The sequence below is a fragment of the Schistocerca serialis genome, chromosome 2 (assembly GCF_023864345.2).
Source record: "Schistocerca serialis cubense isolate TAMUIC-IGC-003099 chromosome 2, iqSchSeri2.2, whole genome shotgun sequence".
NCBI lineage: Eukaryota > Metazoa > Arthropoda > Insecta > Orthoptera > Acrididae > Schistocerca > Schistocerca serialis.
In genome coordinates, this window is record NC_064639.1 from 92,990,823 (window position 1) to 93,015,274 (window position 24,452).

General features: G+C 42.4%; 1 non-coding gene across 1 annotated transcript; it reads left to right on the forward strand.

The window, feature by feature from the left end:
- Window positions 1-827: 827 nt before the first annotated feature.
- Window positions 828-902, forward strand: Trnat-ugu (transfer RNA threonine (anticodon UGU)). Its single transcript has one exon. It is a non-coding gene; the product is annotated as a tRNA-Thr (tRNA).
- The last annotated feature ends 23,550 nt before the right edge of the window (window positions 903-24,452 follow it).

Consider the following 24,452-nt stretch of genomic DNA (forward strand, 5'->3'; position numbering starts at 1 on the left):
CACTTTCTCGTGGAACTCCGGCAATTACCCTTACATCTGTCAATTTTGTTCCGTTAAGAAGGAAGTGAATACGAAGCATGGTGACATTTCACAACTTAGGTGCGTTGTTAGGAGCATAGAAATTTTGCAAATATTACACTTTTGTTGAGTGACTGAGGGATCATTCTTAACTCAACCACTGATGTTGCTTTCATGTAACCATTTTCCGTTCTTTTGGCGCCTTCAGACAATCCCTGTGTGTCCACCGTGACTTTATCTTTCCATAACGAATTTGTAAGATGACGGTTTTCCCTTTCATCTAACCTATCCACTCGATGCCATGTTAGTGTCTTCATGTAAGCAAGTGTCAGTATCTGTGTTTTCTGTATTTTTCAATCCAGCGCACATCCTGTGACAAATTGTTGTTCATGTATGTGTTAGGAGAGAGCTTCGTAATAAATCTAGGTTATTTTGGACCATTATTTCATTTGGGAGTTAGACAATCCACCTCGTATGAGCAGTTGTGATTTACAACATTCTTGTCTCGAGTGTGCTAGGGCCACCCACCTCCTCATTAATCTGTTGTGCTACAGTTTTTGTTATGGCATATGAGCAGATGGGAAGCTACCTTACTATAGATCAAGACCAGTCGATGCGGATCATTCTGACACCCACGTAGGTATGATCACAATTCAATTGATACCTTGCATTACAGAGTAATGAGTATGATGGGCATATATATATATATATTAGGCGCACTACGAATGTCGTGGTTTGGACATGTTAGGAATGTGGGTTTCACCGGGAGCGTGCAAGGGATAAGTCCCTGCAGGCGCGCTATCCTCTCTGCTCTCGGTGGCTCAGATGGATAGAGCGTCTGCCATGTAAGCAGGAGATCCCGGGTTCGAGTCCCGGTCGGGGCACACATTTTCAACATGACCCCAATGAAGTACCTCAACGCCTGTTTGCACCTAGGCTGTCCATTTAATTACTATTTCATTTTAGCAAAGAAGCATGGTGATATGCGGTAACTGTTCTTTCGGGAACAGATACTACCGTCATATACAGGGAGTTACAAAAGGGTATGGCCAAGCTTTCGGGAAACATTCCTCACACACAAATAAAGAAAAGATGTTATGTGGACATGTGTCCGGAAACGCTTAATTTTCATGTTAGAGCTCATTTTAGTTTCGTCAGTATGTACTGTACTTCCTCGATTCACCGCCATGATTTCATACGGGATACTCTACATGTGCTGCTAGAACATGTGCCTTTACAAGTACGACACAACATGTGGTTCATGCACGATGGAGCTCCTGCACATTTCAGTCGAAGTGTTCGTACGCTTCTCAACAACAGATTCGGTGACCGATGGATTGGTAGAGGCGGACCAATTCCATGGCCTCCACGCTCTCCTGACCTCAACCCTCTTGACTTTCATTTATGGGGGCATTTGAAAGCTCTTGTCTACGCAACCCCGGTACCAAATGGAGAGACTCTTCGTGCTCGTATTGTGGACGGCTGTGATACAATACACCATTCTCCAGGGCTGCATCAGCGCATCAGGGATTCCATGCGACGGAGGGTGGATGCATGTATCCTCGCTAACGGAGGATATTTTGAACATTTCCTGTAACAAAGTGTTTGAAGTCACGCTGGTACGTTCTGTTGCTGTGTGTTTCCATTCCACGATTAATGTGATTTGAAGAGAAGTAATAAAATGAGCTCTAACATGGAAAGTAAGCGTTTCCGGACACATGTCCACATAAAATATTTTCTTTTTTTGTGTGTGAGGAATGTTTCCTGAAAGTTTGGCCGTAACTTTTTGTAACACTATGTATAATGGGTTACGTTATCCCAAACGTGCTCCGTAACTCACCACATATCACATCCCAAATAGGTTATCATGGTAGCAATACTGCAAACGTCAGGCAATCGAACTGTGAAAAGTGGTCATCTGGACTGATAGGTCAATGTACACGCCGTAACATGCCGGTGGCTCAGTACGACTACATCAGAAACCACATGGGTTCACGCATCAAGATGGCCAAAATATTTACGCCTCCTCAATCCACTGTGTTACGTAGCTGTTCGCAATACTACGTGGCACAAGTGGGAGGAGCTCTCCCCAGTTTGCGGGCGTGGGAAATATTAGCACTGGAATGTGGCAACCTCTTTGGCTATCCTCTTTGTTTAATTAACGTTTAATTATGAAAGGGGAGATTAATTAATTTAACGGGAGTCGTGCTATCACAAAGTTCGTACGGGCAGATTTCACTTACTCTTCATAACCTCTTGTAGCCTAACAAGGTTCTAGGTACAGTCAGTTACTTTATGGGCTAGCTTTTTGAGTGATGAGCGCTGTAAATATGGGACAGTTAATATACTCTGATACCAGAACAAGTCACAGAGCCTATGGGCTCACAGGACTTCTTAGAAACAGAGATAGAAGGAACAGCAGGTAGGATCCCCACACCCTTGCGAGGATGTGGATGACACTCTGCCGCATGGACTGCCACGTGGACTGGTCAGTGTCCATTTATGGAGTGATGTGTTAACGACCAAAATAGAAAGCCTTTCTTCCAGAAGACGGAACGTTTGAGTGGGTGCTGTGCGCTGGTAGCTTGTTAAGTGATATGCGTGGGCAGATAATCACCTCCTAGCTTTCCTAAAAATTTAACAAAGCAGCACTGACCTACTTAGTAGACAGACATAAGAGCAGAGCTGACTACTAGCTCACAGCAAGCTTCTTAACATTTCAGGTTACCTGTAATGCAAGGCTAACTAGTGCGTGAATCAGCACCGACAGTAACCTTAGGAATGACGTCTGGAGGACACAGCACTTGGTGGAAACCGTTTTACAAAAAAGGGGAATACATTCGGTTCATTAGCTTGCTTGCATTTCGCTGTTTATGGGCGCAAAATATTATTAATAAATGAATTACTCAATTGTGAGGTGTATAAGCTTAAACAGTATGATTTCATGGTGTTTGTTATTTCGGACATGTCGGAAGGACAGACAAAACGCAAAATCCGTAGCTGTTATACATTTTATGTAAAATGAAGGTGCAGAGGGAAGAAGAAAGAGAGGAGAGGCGATCACTGTTTCCAACTGCATCAGGACGAGATACGAAGCAGAATCAGTGGCGACGAGTAAGAAATGTATACCAGACCTGAGACCGAAGTCTGTGATCCCTAGGCGGGTGTGGTAACCTCTGCGCCACCAGGGACACGGCGTTATCGTAGCTGCGCGGACTACCTCTTCACGACTCACGGGCGACTCACACTCCCATCGAGCGCCACCTATCTGCAGTCCCTGTCCATGTTCGCTAATGTGAGATTCCCATAGGAGGTCGGACGTGTTTATGCATCCGGACATGTGCGAAAGAACAGACCCCATACAATCATATAGTTTGATTGTCCTACGTGGCAATGGATTCACCTTATTCAGTGCGGATGCACAAATACGTCCGAACTCCTGTGTGGATCTCAGAGAGCGAACATGGAGAAAATGGACAGGGACTGCTGATAGGTGGCGCTCGATAGGAGTGTGAGTCGGCCGCGAGGCGTGGCGAGGTAGTCCGCGCAGTTACGATAACGCTGTGTCTCGGGTGGCAGGGAGTGCCTCAAGGAAGTGTGCTGGTAATGACTTTGTTTGTGTTGTCTCTGGAGCCCCTACTTGGGATGCCAGCATCCCAGTTGAAAGGTTGGGCGCTTTCCGGAGGGACTATAGCTGTTCGCGCATACGCGGTTACCTGATGGTTCTACTCCGTAATTCTGCTGAGATCTACATGTACATCTACATTTATACTCCGCAAGCCACCCAACGGTGTGTGGCGGAGGGCACTTTACTTCGACTGAAGGCTGTAATCGACTATTATTGTCGGTGTTCCGGTGCTCTACTTAATAAAGGTATATGCATTCTCCATACTTCTCGAGGTTTTGATGACGCTGTTGTTCCATGGACTACTGTGATGGCTCGGCATACGTCTATCGGTATCATCATCATCGTTGCCCACTCAAAATGGTGACGCTCAACTGGAAGTAGTTACGGAAGAAATTCAGAGAGCGATACAAGAACATGAAAGGCGTTCTCTTACTCTGCTCCAGAAACTCTGAATACTGGATACATATGTCTCATGCAAAGCTTATTACCTAGCTCAAGTTTATCCGCTTCCCTCGATGATGGCAAAAAAACGACAGCAACTGTGCAACGTACTGTTTTGATGATAACTCAAGAAACTCACGCCTTCACGTCTCCTTTGTTCTTTTGTGTCAGTCCTGCGACACCTGAACCCCCTATTGATGTTGGTGGTATAAATTATAAGTTCAAACACATTCGTCACTTCTATCTTGCGGTTAGCTATTTAGGGTTCATATAGTTCAAAGGTTCTGAGTACTATGGGACTTAACATCTGATGTCATCAGTCCCCTAGAACTTAGAGCTACTTAAACCTAACTAACCTAAGGACGTCACACACATCCATGCTCCAGGCAGGATTCGAACCTGCAGCCGTAGCGGTCGCGCAGTTCCAGACTGAAGAGCCTAGAACCGCTTGGCCACTCCGGCCGGCAGCTATTTAGGGGTTGACATCTTATAGAGACCCGTCCTCACCATGAAATTCCTACAGACTCGTTGGAAAGCAGTCCCTTGCCCGAACCTCGTTGAAAGAGGATCGCTGCAAAGGAACTGGGCGACAGTTTGGTGGAACATCAGTCTTCCGATTTGGCCAATGCTCGTCGCGTCCTCTTGGTGATAGGTAGTCAGTAACTTGATTCCAACGAACGAGCTACTGTTTAGTATTGGTCTTAGTGACACAGATTCATGTAGTCGTCTACATATACGATTCCACATCGCCTTAGTTGTGGAGGTCATATGGCAAATTAAGTGTTGGATTAGGACGCAATTGGTCTTCCTTACTCGATCTTTTGAGACTATATACACTACGCACATCAGCTAGCCGTTACTGTGTCATATTCGTCAGTGCATTCTTTAAGATTTGTGGGTGTTTGCTCCTGACAAACACTCGTTGTGATCGTCAAACACAGATTACTGTATCTATTTCACAGATTACATCTACATTTTCATACAGCTCCATCTCTTTCGGTAACTTTGATAACTAAAAGCTTCACTTTTCAGTTCTCATTGTAAGGTAAATCTTAGTAAAGTTCTTGTCCATATAACTGTCTTTGGTCGCATTACAATAAACCATATTGCACAGACTAACTTAACCTTGAGTTTACTATCCCAGTCATTACCTACACATTATAAATATTATGCCAGCTCCACACCCTTAGATTCATTTTTACACCCAGGAAATTAAGGCCTTAGTAATTCCGTTGCATACAGTACATTCAGCACTTCATCTCAAGGATGACTCTGATTCTTGATTAATTTCAGATAGGGCTGGCAATCACTGCAACAAAGGATTTTTTCGTCGTGGCAGGATCTTCTTATGAAATCTCAATTATCAACTTTTTTTTCTGAATGTGAAAATATTTTGTTGGAAGACACCTACATATGAAGAAATACTGAAGGTAAATACTGAAGTGTTCGTTTTTCCCGCACTCTGTTCGAGAGTGGAACGACAAAGAAATACACTCCTGGAAATGGAAAAAAGAACACATTGACACCGGTGTGTCAGACCCACCATACTTGCTCCGGACACTGCGAGAGGGCTGTACAAGCAATGATCACATGCACGGCACAGCGGACACACCAGGAACCGCGGTGTTGGCCGTCGAATGGCGCTAGCTGCGCAGCATTTGTGCACCGCCGCCGTCAGTGTCAGCCAGTTTGCCGTGGCATACGGAGCTCCATCGCAGTCTTTAACACTGGTAGCATGCCGCGACAGCGTGGACGTGAACCGTATGTGCAGTTGACGGATTATGAGCGAGGGCGTATAGTGGGCATGCGGGAGACCGGGTGGACGCACCGCCGAATTGCTCAACACGTGGGGCGTGAGGTCTCCACAGTACATCGATGTTGTCGCCAGTGGTCGGCGGAAGGTGCACGTGCCCGTCGACCTGGGACCGGACCGCAGCGACGCACGGATGCACGCCAAGACCGTAGGATCCTACGCAGTGCCGTAGGGGACCGCACCGCCACTTCCCAGCAAATTAGGGACACTGTTGCTCCTGGGGTATCGGCGAGGACCATTCGCAACCGTCTCCATGAAGCTGGGCTACGGTCCCGCACACCGTTAGGCCGTCTTCCGCTCACGCCCCAACATCGTGCAGCCCGCCTCCAGTGGTGTCGCGACAGGCGTGAATGGAGGGACGAATGGAGACGTGTCGTCTTCAGCGATGAGAGTCGCTTCTGCCTTGGTGCCAATGATGGTCGTATGCGTGTTTGGCGCCGTGCAGGTGAGCGCCACAATCAGGACTGCATACGACCGAGGCACACAGGGCCAACACCCGGCATCATGGTGTGGGGAGCGATCTCCTACACTGGCCGTACACCACTAGTGATCGTCGAGGGGACACATCCAGCATCTCTACGATCGTCTCCATGGGAGAATAGCAGCCTGCATTGCTGCGAAAGGTGGATATACACTGTACTAGTGCCGACATTGTGCATGCTCTGTTGCCTGTGTCTATGTGCCTGTGGTTCTGTCAGTGTGATCATGTGATGTATCTGACCCCAGGAATGTGTCAATAAAGTTTCCCCTTCCTGGGACAATGAATTCACGGTGTTCTTATTTCAATTTCCAGGAGTGTAGCTTGAAGGTGGTTCGATGAACTCCCTGCGGGGCACTTAATTTTTGAATTACAGAATCATCATTCAGACCTACACACAGAATTTTATAGCATTGGTAATGGAGTACAACCCTGTGTCACCCGTTTCTCAACAATTACTTCCGTCATGTCCTTCGACTCTTTAAAGGGTAGTGCAATTTCTTATCCAAGTTGTAGATAATCTCTCGCTCCCTGTATTTTATCTCTCATGCCTTTAGAATTTCAAATAATCTCGTACAGTCTCCCTGTATTTTATTCTTGATGCCCTTAGAATTTCAAAGTTTCTCCTACAGTCAATACCTTCAAAATGATTCACTAAATCGTATTCACTGATACTTTCATCGCTTCTTGATCGAAGAATTTCATATTTAAAGCTGAAAATCAACCAAACTGCGTTTTTGTTCTACTAACATCATGTTTCTTCTTATTAGGCCATCGTCAGGAAAAACCTGAGTAGTGTTCACAAGATAGACTAGTGCGTAATAATTCCATGAGGCTCATAATCTTAATGCCAGTTTTAAATTAGGCGGCTTTTCGGCGATTTGCGTGTTCGTCGCTTACCCCAGTCACCCAACCGCGGAAAGGAGACCAGCGACCTAATGTAGAATCCGAACCACGGCGTCGTTCCTGGTGAATCTTCTCATCACTGAACAGCAAAGCCTAGGTTAAAGACAGACAGAAAGATTTCCGTGCGTGGGATACCAAGTATTTGAAACGATGATGCATTCAACACACAGAGAATCTTTCGTCATGACATTAGGCAATAAATGTAAAATCTAGCACTCATCACTTACGCTTTATATAATAAAATGTTACATAACAATTACAAGTCGATTATGCTCAAACACATTACGTAACGAAAACACGCAATATTGAAGTCTTTAACTGTATGGATATAGCTGTAAACTTTGAGAAGAGAAATACACTCCTGGAAATTGAAATAAGAACACCGTGAATTCACTGTCCCAGGAAGGGGAAACTTTATTGACACATTCCTGGGGTCAGATACATCACATGATCACACTGACAGAACCACAGGCACATAGACACAGGCAACAGAGCATGCACAATGTCGGCACTAGTACAGTGTATATCCACCTTTCGCAGCAATGCAGGCTGCTATTCTCCCATGGAGACGATCGTAGAGATGCTGGATGTAGTCCTGTGGAACGGCTTGCCATGCCATTTCCACCTGGCGCCTCAGTTGGACCAGCGTTCGTGCTGGACGTGCAGACCGCGTGAGACGACGCTTCATCCAGTCCCAAACATGCTCAATGGGGGACAGATCCGGAGATCTTGCTGGCCAGGGTAGTTGACTTACACCTTCTAGAGCACGTTGGGTGGCACGGGATACATGCGGACGTGCATTGTCCTGTTGGAACAGCACGTTCCCTTGCTGGTCTAGGAATGGTAGAACGATGGGTTCGATGACGGTTTGGATGTACCGTGCACTATTCAGTGTCCCCTCGACGATCACCAGTGGTGTACGGCCAGTGTAGGAGATCGCTCCCCACACCATGATGCCGGGTGTTGGCCCTGTGTGCCTCGGTCGCATGCAGTCCTGATTGTGGCGCTCACCTGCACGGCGCCAAACACGCATACGACCATCATTGGCACCAAGGCAGAAGCGACTCTCATCGCTGAAGACGACACGTCTCCATTCGTCCCTCCATTCACGCCTGTCGCGACACCACTGGAGGCGGGCTGCACGATGTTGGGGCGTGAGCGGAAGACGGCCTAACGGTGTGCGGGACCGTAGCCCAGCTTCATGGAGACGGTTGCGAATGGTCCTCGCCGATACCCCAGGAGCAACAGTGTCCCTAATTTGCTGGGAAGTGGCGGTGCGGTCCCCTACGGCACTGCGTAGGATCCTACGGTCTTGGCGTGCATCCGTGCGTCGCTGCGGTCCGGTCCCAGGTCGACGGGCACGTGCACCTTCCGCCGACCACTGGCGACAACATCGATGTACTGTGGAGACCTCACGCCCCACGTGTTGAGCAATTCGGCGGTACGTCCACCCGGCCTCCCGCATGCCCACTATACGCCCTCGCTCAAAGTCCGTCAACTGCACATACGGTTCACGTCCACGCTGTCGCGGCATGCTACCAGTGTTAAAGACTGCGATGGAGCTCCGTATGCCACGGCAAACTGGCTGACACTGACGGCGGCGGTGCACAAATGCTGCGCAGGTAGCGCCATTCGACGGCCAACACCGCGGTTCCTGGTGTGTCCGCTGTGCCGTGCGTGTGATCATTGCTTGTACAGCCCTCTCGCAGTGTCCGGAGCAAGTATGGTGGGTCTGACACACCGGTGTCAATGTGTTCTTTTTTCCATTTCCAGGAGTGTAGAATAAGGCATGTGTCAATTGCGATGTCTGAATTCATATTCATACTTCGTTAATTTTCCGTCTATTTTGTTTTCTGTTGTGCTAAGTAGCAGTACAAAAAATATGAAGCCGATACGTTTTTGTGAACATAATTAATTTTCCATAAATACAGGGTGATTCAGCTGTCCCTAACGCTGCCATTTTATGCAACCCGCAGTGTTATAACTGGCCACGCGCGAGATTTTCGTTTTCTCTCGCTCGCTATGTGCAAATAATTAGTCCTACAGAAATAATCAACAACACATTTTCGTAGGCAATTTAATGTAGTTCACGTTTTCCCTGTAGGCCACGACTAATAGTTTGCTCGTAGCAAGCGAGAGAATATGAAAGGCCAAGTATAACATTGCGGTTTGCTAAACACGACAGGGATAAGGGCAGCTGAATCAGCCTGTATACATTTCATATATTTTTATAGGTATTTATGTGGCCATATCCATGGAAATGTTGTTTCATGTAGTATTAGGAGTATTATGGCGTAAAATCGACGCGGCACGCCAGTGGGGAACGACGGGGAAGAGATGGCTATGAGAAGAGATCAGTCAATCGCACGCTTACCGGACCTCCCTCCAGGACGACAACGCGACAGCAGCTCCACTAGGTGAAGAGGACATAAGCACCGCTCCCGACTGTTGGCAGCTCACTTCGACAGCAGCGTCAGCAAAAGCCAGTTCATTAGGAATCTCTATGTAGCAAGGACTTGTGTTTGTCTATTCTGAAGAAGACTATTTTGTATGTCGCTCTTTGCTTGCGGCACATCTATGAAAGTTAAGTATTGTAATTGTCTAGTTTGTGATAAAACTCATTAATACGAGTTGTTTGTTTTTCTAGCGAACTGAATATGTAGGATTTCTAGACACAACAAGGAGGACAGCGATCCTACGATGGCTTTGCTTTGTCATCGTAAATGGGGATACTATGTTGACAGAAGTGTATAACGGTCACACTGTTATGCTATGCTAGCGCTTAATACGCAAGACGGTTGGGAAATACTGCGGACCATCAGCTTTTGTGAATTGTCATAACAGCAGCCTTTATTAATCTCAGGTGCGTAATTAGTAACTACATAACTCTACTTACCACAAGGACATCGAAACTGCTATTCCCATTGGCAGTGAACCACAAACTGTACATATAGATGTACAGAAGCTCTTCAGTCGATCCTTGATATGCGCTACAGAATTCTGATCCACACACTTTGCTGACACCTTCACCTCAAGAAACTGGACCACAAGGCAGCTAGCCCTAGGCGAACTTGCACCTTTCCTGTGAAGAGCAAATTCGGACCAGCACAAGCTCTGGGTGGCCAAAAATGCTGGAAGTGACCCTTGTACCTCCGACTGTCGTCACCAATCGTAACCTTTTCTTCTTCATGGGCTGTTATCCACACGCTACTGAATGAAACCATCTCCAATAATCTTCTACTGCACTCGATTCTGTGGCGCCAGGCGCCACCATGACCCGTAACATTATCGAGCTTTCTCTTCTTCGGTCTTTCAATGTTTCTTTTGTGTACCCAAAATCCCCAATAAAAAGCACGTACTGCACGTGAGAAATTACGACGGTTAGTAGTACTTGAATTAAAAACAGAGAACAGTGTTCTGTTATGCAAGTAGCCCAATGCAAGTTGTGGAGGAATTTTTACTGCCATCCTCTCTTTCTCCCTTTACCCTTGACTTCTGGATGTTAAAAAAAGTTATCATAGTGAAGTAGATCAAGCGTAAAACAAGAAATACGTTCTAGGAGACAAAAAATGAAGCACTAAGGACGAATTATCTGAATGGGATGAAAATAGGTAAATGTGATGTACATTGTAACTTTACATAAGGTTTCAATCGATTTAACAGTGAGGTTTCGATTCCGAGAAATCTGTAGTGTCATGTTGGGTTCGTAGAGTAACAGCAAGTGTTAATACGTGACGTCGCGCTGAATCGAAATGTTTTTGATGTATCGAAACGTATTGTATGTACCGCGATAGTAATATTTGTGGTTTTTTATTTGATTAATTATTTGAAAGCTATTGAAATAATTGTGAATGATATGAGTAAGTATTCACAGTCATATAATAGTGATTTGACATAGACTTGACAATGAAGAAGTATATTTTTTCTTTGATAAAGACAGAGATGTTGGCACTCTATCAGGTTACTCTGGTGCGCGACAAGCGAATTTCAGTGTTTTGGTCCTAATTGATTGCGTAGAGGGCAATTCTAATTAATTATTGAGTCCTTTGAGTGGTAAAAAGAGTGAGAGAGATAGAGGGGGAAACAAAAATGAATACACTTGCTGTCCAAATAAAGGTCACATCTTGCGGACTTTATCAGCGAGGCGCAAGGCGCGGCATATGTTACAAGGGATCGTGCTACAGTATCAATGTAGACTTCGCTTGAAACGGAGAATTATTACCGATAATAATTAGATCGGAAGTTTTATTGAGAAAGCATAAGATTCTGAACTGACTTTTAATTATCTATTACGAAAGATAATCAATTCGCGAGAGAAAAGCCAAATTTCGGGAATTAGATTTGATTGTGTGGTTGCTTAGCAACTTATCAACAGTCTTGGGTTACGTGTAGCTGGAACGGAGTAATAAGTTGAAAATCCCATACATACGCGAGCACTATAAAAATTGGCATTAATCATGATTGAGTTCCGAATGAATGTGATTTTTTTAGCCAAATCGGGACCTCAATAAACTACAGTTACATGAAAAGACAATTCATGTGTTGCGTCTCATTTCAGTAGACGACCAACTGTAGAAACTACAATTTCATATCGATGTTACCACTTTTAAACAGTGACACTTTTTTTTCGTTTCCTGCCGTACTTGAACGAAGGCTATAAATTAGAAGTTCTTAATGTATTGATATATATAATGATTTCGAAAGGTAATAAGATGTTCCCCTCCCCACTTCCTCGAACATACGACCCTGAAGATTTGCCGAGCGTGTAAAGAAGAAAGAAGAGAGAACCAAACAAACCCTAACCACTACCGACGACGACGACGAAGGACACAAGGGCAAGAGAGGATGCGTTTGGTGCCCACCCTGACGGCTTCGAGTACGTGGCAGAGTAGCAGACCTCTCGTCGCAATGCCACAAGTTAAGGAGCAACGGAAGAGGTATTTGAAGAGTGTGCGATAACTACAGGTATGAAAAGTAAACTACGTTCAAGTTGGTTATTGTAGTCTTTATATGTTGATAAACTGAACATTAGAACGGCGTAAAATATTATGGACTACAAAATGAATAGAAAGAGGGAAAATATAAAGCTAGTATGGATGTTTGGATAATAGTGATAATGGTAACGAAAGTGAGCAGCCTCAGTGTGAGGCATGTCCTGAAATAAGTATGTGAGAGTTAGAATTACATGTACGAGGTGCCTTCAAGTTCTAAGGCCTCCGATTTTTTTTCTAATTAACTACTGACCCGAAATCGATGAAACTGGCGTTACTTCTCGACGTAATCGCCCTGCAGACGTACACATTTTTCACAACGCTGACGCTATGATTCCATGGCAGCGGCGAAGGCTTCTTTAGGAGTCTGTTTTGACCACTGGAAAATCGCTGAGGCAATAGCAGCACGGCTAGTGAATGTGCAGCCACGGAGAGTGTCTTTCATTGTTGGAAAAAGCCAAAAGTCACTAGGAGCCACGTCAGGTGAGCAGGGAGCATGAGGAATCACTTCAAAGTTGTTATCACGAAGAAACTGTTGCGTAACATTAGCCCGATGTGCGGGTGCGTTGTCTTGGTGAAACAGCACACGCGCAGCCCTTCCCGGCCGTTTTTGTAGCAGTGTAGGAAGGAGTTTGTTCTTCAAAACATTTTCGTAGGATGTACCTGTTACCGTAGTACCCTTTGGAACGCAGTGGGTAAGGATTACGCCCTCGCTGTCCCAGAACATGGACACCATCATTTTCTCAGCACTGGCGGTTACCCGAAATTTTTTTGGTGCCAATGAATCTGTGTGCTTCCATTGAGCTGACTGGCACTTTGTTTCTGGATTGAAAAATGGCATCCACGTCTCATCCATTGTCACAACCGACGAAAAGAAAGTCCCATTCATGTTGTCGTTGCGCACCAACATTGCTTGGCAACATGCCACACGGGCAGCCATGTGCTCGTCCGTCAGCATTCGTGGCACCCACCTGGATGACACTTTTCGCGTTTTCAGGTCGTCATGCAGGATTGTGTGCACAGAACCCACAGAAATGCCAACTCTGGAGGTGATCTGTTCAACAGTCATTCGGTGATCCCCCAAAATAATTCTCTCCAATCTCCTGATAATGTCGTCAGACCGGCTTGTGCGAGCACGAGGTTGTTTCGGTTTGTTGTCCCACTATGTTCTGCCTTCATTCAACTGTCGCAACCACGAACGCACTTTAGACACATCCATAACTCCATCACCACATGTCTCCATCAACTGTCGATGAATTTCAATTGGTTTCACACCACGAAAATTCAGAAAACGAACGATTGCAGGCGGTTCAAGAAAGGAAAACGTCGCCATTTTAAGTATTTAAAACAGTTCTCCTTCTCGCCGCTGGCGGTAAAATTCCATCATCCGTACGGTGCTGCCATCTCTGGGACGTATTGACAATGAACGCCGCCTCATTTTAAAACAATGCGCATGTTTCTATCTCTTTCCAGTCCGGAGAAAAAAAATCGGAGGCCTTAGAACTTGAATGCACCTCGTATTAGATCCGAGTGAAAACGCAGCGAGTGTTATGGCCACACATAATGAAACACTGGCCACAGGTGCTGGCTCAAGTTAAGTTAATGTGTCTCAGGAACTGATAAAGGGTCTAGATGCTAAGATATCGGGTTTGTTAGTAACACTGAACACAAACGTGAGTTCATTGCAAACCGATGTAGCTTCACTGCAAACAAACATGGGGGCGTTAAACACAAACATGGGTTCAGTGAAACAGGATATGAAGGCATTAAACCAGCGGTTTGATAATTTACAAATTAATTGGGAAAACCAGATTGATGACAAGTTCAAGAAATTTGACGACAAGGTGTCCAAGGATCTTGGTAATTTAAAATCTGAACTAATGTGGAAGATAATCGAGGTTGAAAGTAAATGTGATATTATGTCACAGGGACGTATTGATTTGCCAACTCGCATCAGTAAGTGCGAAAACAATTGTTTCAAAACTGGTGCGCAACTTGCTTATTTGTCTGTAAAAGTGAATGTTTGAAAAGGATGCGTGTAAAGGTATCGATAAATTTTTAACGGAACGAACATTGAAGTTGGAGGATGATCTTAACGAGTTGGTTGAAATTAAAACGAAAGAAGTCGAGGAAAAATTTGATAATGGCCTCGACGAGAAACAGTCAGAATGGAGTAAAATAAAACAGTCAGAACACGACGAACTAGTTAAAGTGTTTACCGGTAAGTTTTGAGCAATCAAAGAAAAAGTGATGGAAGGAATATTGAAGGAGCAACCAACTGGTAGTGTTTAAAATGTCCGAGTTGGGCCAGAAATCATAAAATTCTATGTTAAATGATAATCATCGTTCGGTCCACAAGCTGAAAAGTGAAAGTAAGTCCAATTATCATGGAATAATACCTGACACGTCTTGTGAATTTTGTGAGCGGTAACAAGATCCCTTTGTGGAGAGAAGATGCGTGTCATGCTTGAAAGTCGAAACCAGCATCTTTAAAAGCCGGCAGTTACCGACTTTCTCATCAGAAAAGGACAACATTCATTACAGAATTTTTATATATCAGTTTACAGGTGTTTTTCCACATACCTGGTCAGAGCAGGACAAGCTGCAGTTCACCGTGGCTAAAATCACTGGTGAAGGTGCACTTTGGGCGGCAGAGGCCAGCGAATATTGGCCGGCTTGTGTGGCGGAGCGGTTCTAGGCGCTTCAGTCTGGAACCACGCTACCGCTATGGTCGCAGGTTCGAATCCTGCCTCAGGCATGGATGTGTGTGATGACCTTAGGTTAGTTAGGTTTACGTAGTTCTAAGTTCTAGGGGACTGATGACCTCATATGTTAAGTCCCATAGTGCTCAGAGCCACTTGAACCTCTTTGAACCAGCGAATATTGTAACACGTGTGTGTGATTCGAGCAACGTTTCCAGTCAAAATACTGGTCTAAGAATAAACAGGAACAATTGCATAAGGAAGTTTATCAGCCGGAATATTACAATAGGAACAAGAGTTCTATTGGGCAGTACTTTTAAAAGTACATCGACAAGACTCGGTATTGGAGTGCCGATATCGTACCGAGAGGTAATACATATTTCTAAAAGGAGATATCCAGTTCATAGTCACTAAAAGCTGATAAACATTCCTGATACTGATGTGGAGCAATTCCTGGCTGTAGTTGACTCCATTGACATGATTTTAGAAGATAACAAGATACGGAACGGCAATCCATGGTCTACTACACATGCAACATAGCAACGATCGCAGTAGTCGGCATTATGATAACAACCGGAACAAAATTTTAAACCCGAATTATCTGAAAAAAAAATCCAATACCGTGCGAATATCGTAGAACTATCAGTGGAAAAAATCAGAACAAATACGATTTTCATTATACTACAAAGGTTCACGATAATGATAAACATGTGTATTATATGAATACTGGGAAGCCAAACCGGAAAAGAAAAAGTAGTAGGTACCCTGAAGAAATTACCGAACTATCAGTTTAATAAGTCACAGCTGCAAAATACTAACGCGAATTCTTTATAGACGAATGGAAAAACTGGTAGAAGACGACCTCGGGGAAGTTCAGTACGGATTCCATAGAAATATTGGAACACGTGAGGCAATACTATCTTTACGAGTTATGTTAGAAGAAAGTTTAAGGAAAGGCAAACCAACGTTTCTAGCATTTGTATGCTTAGAGAAAGCTTTTGACAATGTTGGCTAGAATACTCTCTTTCAAATTCTAAAGGTGGCAGGGGTAAAATACAGGGATCGAAAGGCTATTTACAATTGGTACAGAAACCAGGTGGCAGTTATAAGAGTCGAGGGGCATGAAAGGGAAGCAGCAGTTGGGAAGGGAGTGAGACAGCGTTGCAGCCTCTCCCAGATGTTATTCAATCTGTATATTGAGCAAGCAGTAAAGGAAACAAAAGAAAAATTCCGAGTAGGTACTAAAATCCACGGAGAAGAAACAAAAACTTTGAAGTTCGCCGATGACATCGTAATTCTGTCAGAGACAGCAAAGGACAGTGTTTTGAAAGGAGGAAATAAGATGAACATCAACAAAAGCAAAACGAGGATAATGGAATGTAGTCGAATTAAGTCGGGTGATGCTGATGGAGTTAGATTAGGAAATGAGACACTTAAAGTAGTAAAGGAGTTTTGCTATTTGGGGAGCAAAATAATTGATGATGGTCGAAGTAGAGAGGATATAAAATGCAGACTGGCAATAGCAAGAAAAGCGTTTCTCAAGAAGAGAAATTTGTTAACATCGAGTATAGATTTAAGGGTGAGGAAGTCGTTTCTGTAAGTATTTGTATGGAGTGTAGCCATGTATGGAAGTGAAACATGGACGATAAATAATTTAGACGAGAAGAGAATAGCTTTCGGAGTGTGGTGCTACAGAAGAATGCTGAAGATTAGATGGGTAGATCACATAACTAATGAGGAGGTATTGAATATAATTGGGGAGAAGAGTAGTTTGTGGCACAACTTGACGAGAAAAAGGGACCGGTTGTTAGGACATGTTCTGAGGCATCAAGGGATCACAAATTTAGCATTGGAGGCAGCGTGGAGGGTAAAAATCGTAGAGGGAGACCAAGAAATGAATACACTAAACAGATTCAGTAGATTGTAGATTGCAGTACGTACTGGGAGATGAAGAAGCTTACACGGGATAGAGTAGCACGGAGAGCTGCATCAAACCAGTCTCAGGACTGAAGACTACAACAACAACAACCCTGAAGTGGATCCGGATAGGATGCAGGCCTGGGAGGAGAACGTACATGAGGCTGTACCAACGCCTCTATTGCAAATAAGGACATTGAATTCACGGAGGGAACCAAAATCGGTTTCTGAGAACCGGGTGCTTTTGGTAGACGTTTACGACCCACCGGAAGGACAGAAGGGCAGGTATCATTTACTAGTAATAATGTTAACATACAACAATGATTTGGACATAAGAGACGAGTTAAATGAAGAGGAATCGAATATTCTTGATAAACGAGGACGAATTTGGCAAGTGGTGATACAAGCATCGCTAAACTATGCCAGTGTTGAAATACTGGTAGGTACTGGTACAAATGTTAGCGTTATGACACATGGCTGATTTAGATAGCTCAGCAGAGGAGGAAAAGTGTCAACGTTTACTGTGACTGGATGCACTGTGTCCGTTGCGTTTAATACGAAAGCACAGAGAGTAACAAAGCAGGCACGAGTTGATGTTATAGTTCAGGGGGCTGGTATGGAATGTACCTTCCTGATAATTCAAGGAATGACCGTGTCTTGCGTTTGGGGATTCGATTTTTTGTGTAAAGCCGGAATGGTGATTACTTTGAAAGAAGGGACATGCACTTTAGACTCCGGGAGTGAGACTGTAGCTATTCCGTTGATGAAGAGTCGAGTAGTCACGGAGCAGAATTGTGTAAAGCTAATGGTTAGTTGTGTAGTGAATGATTATGAAGTAACAAATGAAATTTGTTTAATCGAATCTACAGAGGAACCGATCGATGAGGATATAATCCAGAATAAAGTATGGGAGTCTGAGTTTTTGACATCAAGTCAAAGGAGAGAATTATGTTCATTATTATGTAACTACTTGGAAATGTTTAGCAAATGCCCAGGAAGTGTTATGGAATTTGAGTTTCACATTCAGACTTATCCTCATCAATCCTTTTGTAAGACTTCATACTCGGTTCCATTGTCTAAGAGAGAGGCAGTAAAAAGGGAAATTGATAAAATTTTGGAATGGGGAGTAACTGAACCATCCAATTCGCAATATTCAAGCCCTCTCTTAGCGGTCCTTAAGTCTAATGGGGAAATAAGACTAATATTAGACGCCAGAGAGATTAATAACATAAACGTACCGGTGCAGACACGGCCGGAAAACCTGGAAGAACTGATACAAAATTCAGTGGTACCCGCTTCTTAACTTCGCTCGATATTAGAAGTTCATACTGGCAGACGAAGATAACACCTGAGTCAAGGAAGTATACGGCTTTTGTATTTCTAGGAAGAAGTTACCAATTTAGGGTGGTGCCGTTTGGATTAAATGTTAGCGGAGCAGCTTTTATTTCTGCGTTGGATACGGTATTAGGAAGAGATTTGCATGACAAGGTAATGCTACATGTAGATGATCTTGTAATTGCAACCGCCACATGGGAAGAACATCTAAATTTGTTTAGTGTTCAGAAAATTTGTACAGTATGAACGTGACAGTCAATCTTTCCAACCTTATATTTGCCAAGAGTAGGTTCAAAATCCTGGGGCACATAATCACTCCTGAGGGAATTGTGCCCGATCCAAGGAAAATGAAGGCAACTGAAGAATGTCCGTACCCAAGAAACAAAAAAGAATTGAAGTCTTTCATTGGTCTCGTGTCGTGTTTCCGACGGTTCTTACCTGATAAGATATTAAATGAGGCCTGCCTTTTGCAATTGTTAAGGGAAAGCACTACTTGTAAGTGGACGCAAGAGTGCATCAAGCTTTTGATAACATCAGAGGTGCTTTGATTAACGCACAACTGTTACATCACCCCGCTTTAGAACGAAATTTCTGTAGTGCCACAGACGCCTCAGAAACAGGGTTGGGAGCGACTGTTTCAAATGGATGACGAAAATGACGTAAACACCATTAAAGTCATTGGGTTTGCTAGCAGAGTTCTATCAAAGTGCGAAAGAGCATATTGTACCACCGAATTGGAAGTCTTAGCTGTAATTTGGGCTCTAAAGAAATTCAGACACTTTGCATATCGAAAAAAGATGACAATATACAGCCATCACAAAGCCTTATCATACATTTTAACAGGATGAAGTTTCATTAAAGACTTACACGAGGGACTATGTTGTTGCAAGAGTACAATATATCCATACAATACATTAAGAGTAAGGATAATATACTTTTAGATGCTGTGTCGCGACTACTAAGTGGGAGAACGAATGAAGAGGATGAAGAAAAGAATCTGAAATTTCGAGTAATGAACATGTCTATCCACTACAGTGAGGAACAAGTTACACAATTGTGTCAGAGACTACACAAATTTCAAGAAGAGGATTCACGTTGGAAACGTATTAAGGATAATTTCATAAGGGGAGAGCTAGTAGACACAAAACGTCAATATATGGTACAATCCAAAATATTATTCAGAAGAGGACATAGCAAAGAGAAGTGGAAAGTTTTTGTTCCAAAGGAATTCGTGGAAGATTTGCTTTGGTAAACCCACTTGAAATGGGGACTCTTCGGACCTGAAAAATGTAAAGCCAAGTAAGGTAAAAATTGTTAGTATCCAAATTTGGAGAGGATAGCTAATCAAACACTTAAGCGACGTAGAATTCGTCAACAAACTAAGCCTATAATCTATAGTCGAAAAATTTAACTAAATCCTATAATAATAACAATGGCGTGTGACGAGTGCCTCCCGTTGGGTAGACCGCCCGCCTGTTGCAAGTCTTTCGAGTTGACGCCACTTCGGCGACTTGCGCGTCGATGAGGATGTAATGATGATGATTAGGACAACACAACACCCAATCCCTGAGCGAAGAAGTCGCCGACCCAGCCGGGAATCGAACCCCGGCCCTTAGGATTGACAGTCTGTCGCGCTGACCACTCAGCTACCGGGGTCGGACACTACATCCTATAATACCACATCAACCACTGATGTTAATAGCGCGGGACGTTTGTGGCCCCTGTCCAACTTCAAGAGGAAGACTTAAATACATATTTGCTTGCTATGACCTATTCTCTAAATATATAAAATTATATCCTTTACGTAATTTGCATGTTAAAACCATACTCAATTAATAGTTACAAGTTTTTGTAATCGAGTATGGTAAACCGAAGATGATCCTCACCAACAACGCATCATACTTTACTAGTGATCGATGCTGGAAGTCCATGGAAAACCATCACATAAAACACATATTCATATCCAGGTTTTTCCCAGCAGGAAACCCCATCGAAAAAACATTCAGGGAATTAAATCGTTTCTTATGTGCTCACATACCATTCAGACAAGAACGATGTCTCAATGACATAATGATTTACCACATGGTTCCACAGGGTACTCGCCAAATCAAATTATGCATCAAGAGTGTGAATTTCAAGACTGGGTAGAAAACTCGCCTAAAATAAAAGAAGAAAATGATGCACCAGAGGAAATTATACAGCAAGCATATAAAAATATACGAGATCAAGCAGAAAATTTGATAGCAGTGTTAAGAAATTAATCACTTATACGGTTGGTGAAGAACTGTTATTGCATAACCACCCAAGACCATATCGGAAAATAAAGTTGAATAAAAAATGGCAATATCTTTACACAGGCCATATAAAATAGTATGGATATGGATATCAGGTGAGGGTAGCTATGTAGTAGCTGATTGTGACAGAGATGGCATTAAGAGACTTTTTCATCACGCAGACCTCAAGAAATTCTTTAAATAAGGAATCTGGATTTGAACATTACATTAAGATATGGGAATAGCTTAATGGGAGGATATAATACTAGTACACCTTTAGTGGAGTATAAACACCGAGTCACGATCGAGAGTGATTGTAGGAATTGTCATATAAAGATGTGTATATAGCAAATTAGATAGCTTATAGTGAATTGAGTTAGCCAGAAGCTTGTACATCTGAATAAGTATACATGTGTTGGAAAGAAGTGGAATAAAAGATTATGCTTATCCATTACGGATATTTTATAACCGTGACTGTATAATGAATGTAAATAAGTTATACACAACTGCAACCAGTCACTTTTTTGAATAATAATGCTTTATTCCATAAACCGGTTTTCAAACCTTTTCAGGCTCATCTTCAGATGGTTTCGGGAAGATCCGGGAAGTTACATCATTACTGGTAGTAGCATAATGCTGGGTGCTGGTTCTATGGCAGAAAGATGGGTCATACTTTAATTTATCGCCATGACTATAGCTTATCTGTCGATATGGATGTAAATTTAGTTTTTCCTTACTGTGACAGTATAGGCGCCTTTTTTCAGATATGTCTGCGTTCATTTTGATGTCCAGAACACTTTCACACGAATTATGTTAGTTTACACTTTACCAGCATCCAGCATGCGCTTTACAACTGTTGCTTGTAACAAAGATCTTGACAGAAAGATATGGCATAACTTACTTTGTACAGAGATGTAATTTGTTGTTCTTTACATGTGTTAAAGTCGATATAAGGGCAAATATTTTAATGGCGATAACATGAAAGCACGAGATAAAATAAATAAATTACTACAAGAAAAAATTCAGGTGATCTGATATCTTATTTCTACTTCTATATTACAGGCAGTTTTTTATTTTAATAGCAATTGTCATGTTTGGCATTAACATGAACCCCAAGGAATCAATAATACAGGGTTATTGTGTCTGCAGTGAGATGCAGCTATCTGTATGACTAGGGCCTGTGTATTGAAATTAATAAAAATTCTTCAGATGAACTGTTGGCTTATTTCTGTCATTACGTTAACATGATCTGGGGTATTATCAAGAGCAGATTCTGTTTTGTTTAGCTAAAGGTACATGTATAAGAGTTATAGTGATTGTAATGGACTAAAGCTGTTTGTATGGCTCTACATTTAATATTTAAAAAATCATGAACAAAAGTTCCTTAACTGTTGACTTATTTTTATTCTAACATTAGAGTGATCTGGGATATTGATAGAGGCAGCTTCTGTTTGTTCCAGCTAGAATTAATACGTATAAAGTACTGATTTATGTTAGCAATGGAGAGCTTTAACATTTAGAGATATGGTACAGGTCTTATTGTGTGGTAGTATATTAAATTGACACCGGAGTGGTTAGGATGTAAGGAGAGGGAGGGGTGGGTCATTGGGAGGGGGGGAGTTGGGGAGATGGTGTAGGGTTCGTTGGGTGATTACTTGTTTTGAACTAGTAGATCTTCAAAGTTCTGAAGGAAAAATTTGTTTCTCAGTTCAGTTTGATCATTGAGTAGATAGTCAGGTGCTGTATTTGTGTAGATAAATATTTCAATTTCTTTAAGAAGGTCAAGTATTGTACCTTTGTTGGCAAAATGTAGTATTCGGATATTCTGTTCTGTGTTGTTTGCAGAATGATTGTGTTGGGCAAGATGTGAAGCAAAGCTGGACTTGTTCAGGTTGTTGAGACGGAGTGTATCAATGTGTTCTATAAATCTTGTTGTGAAGTTTCTACCAGTTTGTCCAATGTAGAAGCTTGGGCATGAGTTGCAAGTGAGCTTGTACACACCTGACTTTTGATACTGTTGTGTAGTGGTTTTGGTGCTGTGTATGATTTTATTTTGTAATTTGTTGTTGGTGAAGAAACTTATTTTTATGTTGTATGTCTTGAAGAGGTTGGCAATTTGGTGAGACATCTTCCCTAGGAAAGGAAGGCTAACAAATGTGGTTTTCTTGTTTGAGGGCGGTTGTTCAGCAGTTGGTTGATTTAGTTTTGCTGTATGGATTAGTTTATCTATTATTGCAGGGTTGTACCCATTGATGGAGGCAATTGATTTAAATATTTCTGTTTCTTTTTGTGTTTCACTTGTGACCATTGGGATTTTAAGCATGTGATTAACCACTGTTCTGAAGAATGCTTTTTTATGTTGGTCTGGATGGCAAGAGGATTTGTGTATGGTGGCATCGGTGGTTGTTGGCTTTCATAAAATTTGAAATTTATGCTTCTGATTTTTGTTTGAGATTGTTAAATCAAGATAGTTAATGCCTTCTGGTGTTTCATGTTCTACTTTGAATTGGATTTTATTGTGTATTTTATTCAGTTCTCTGGCTAGATTATCTATTTCTTCTGTTGCTGCATTGAAAAGAATGAATGTGTTATGAACATAGCGTTTGTGATAAAGCAGCTTATCTTTTAGTTTCGTTTGGGACCTGAAAAATTTATTTTCAAGGTTATTGATGTATATGTCTGCTAGCAAGCCTGCAAGACTACTACCCGTTGCCAGTCCATGTTCTTGAATGTAAAATTTGTTGTTGAACAGGAAGTAGTTGTGTGACAATATAAGTTCCAGGATCTCTATTTCATAGATTTCAGCTCTACCCATTGCCCCATGCTTGAGTAAGTTATTCCTTACTAAACTTATTGTTTCCTTCACAGATATGTTTGTATATAGATTTACTATGTCAAGAGATGCAAATTTGGCTGTGTCTGGGATGGGGATATCTTTTATTCTGTTGGTGAGCTCATAACTGTTTTTAATGGAGTAGTTATTTTCAAATACATATGCCTTGCGGATAATATCATTAAGTTTTTCGGTGATTTTATAGCTTTATAGCTTGCGCTATTGATAGAGTTCACAATGTGACGTATCGGACATTCTGGTTTGTGGATCTTAGGCTGTGATCTCAGTTTTGGTGCTGATGGGTTCATCACTATACAGTGCTTTACTTCTAGTGGTGTCAACAAGAAGTTGCAGTTTTTAAATAACTTTTTAATTTTTTCATGGAATTTGGCAGTAGGGTCACATGCTATTTCCTTTATATTATTCTTTCTGAAGAATTCACAAGTTTTGCTAATGTAGTGTGATTCATACATCACAACAGCTGTGTTACCTTTGTCTGCTCTGACAATGAGACCATTTTCTACTGTATGTTTCTTATTTACGTCACATAATGTCTTATGTTCAGTATTCATCTTATTGTACATTTTGTTCTGGTGAATCCTTCTTATAATGACGTTGTTTGCCTTATGAGCTACAGCATTATGTTCATTGTGTTTTAGTTTAGCTGTTGTACATGCAATTTCTGTGCTAACTATGAGGTCTTTAATGTTGCTTTTATTTAGTGAGAGGGAAATGTTGTGCTTAAGGCCTTTGTTTAACAGCTTTAATTCATTACTATTGAAGCATATTTCTGTAGTATTTATCACTTTATCAAATACTTATGTTCTGTTTCAGAAGAGGTACTGGGGGACTTCACTGCATTCTTTGAAATTAGAGCATTTATCTTTTTCTCGTGTCTATGTGAGATGATAATACGTTCTTTGTTTACATATATATTGACATAGTCTGGGAAGACCATGAAGACATGAGCAACAAGTTTATGGCTAAGTTCTAAGTGCATATTATACAGCTTTGAATTGAGCAGATCTTTCTTTTTGTAAAGAGACCTGATTTCAGTTTTAAACCAAATAATTTCACATCATGCTTATGCTATCTTGGCTGACATATTTTGACTCGT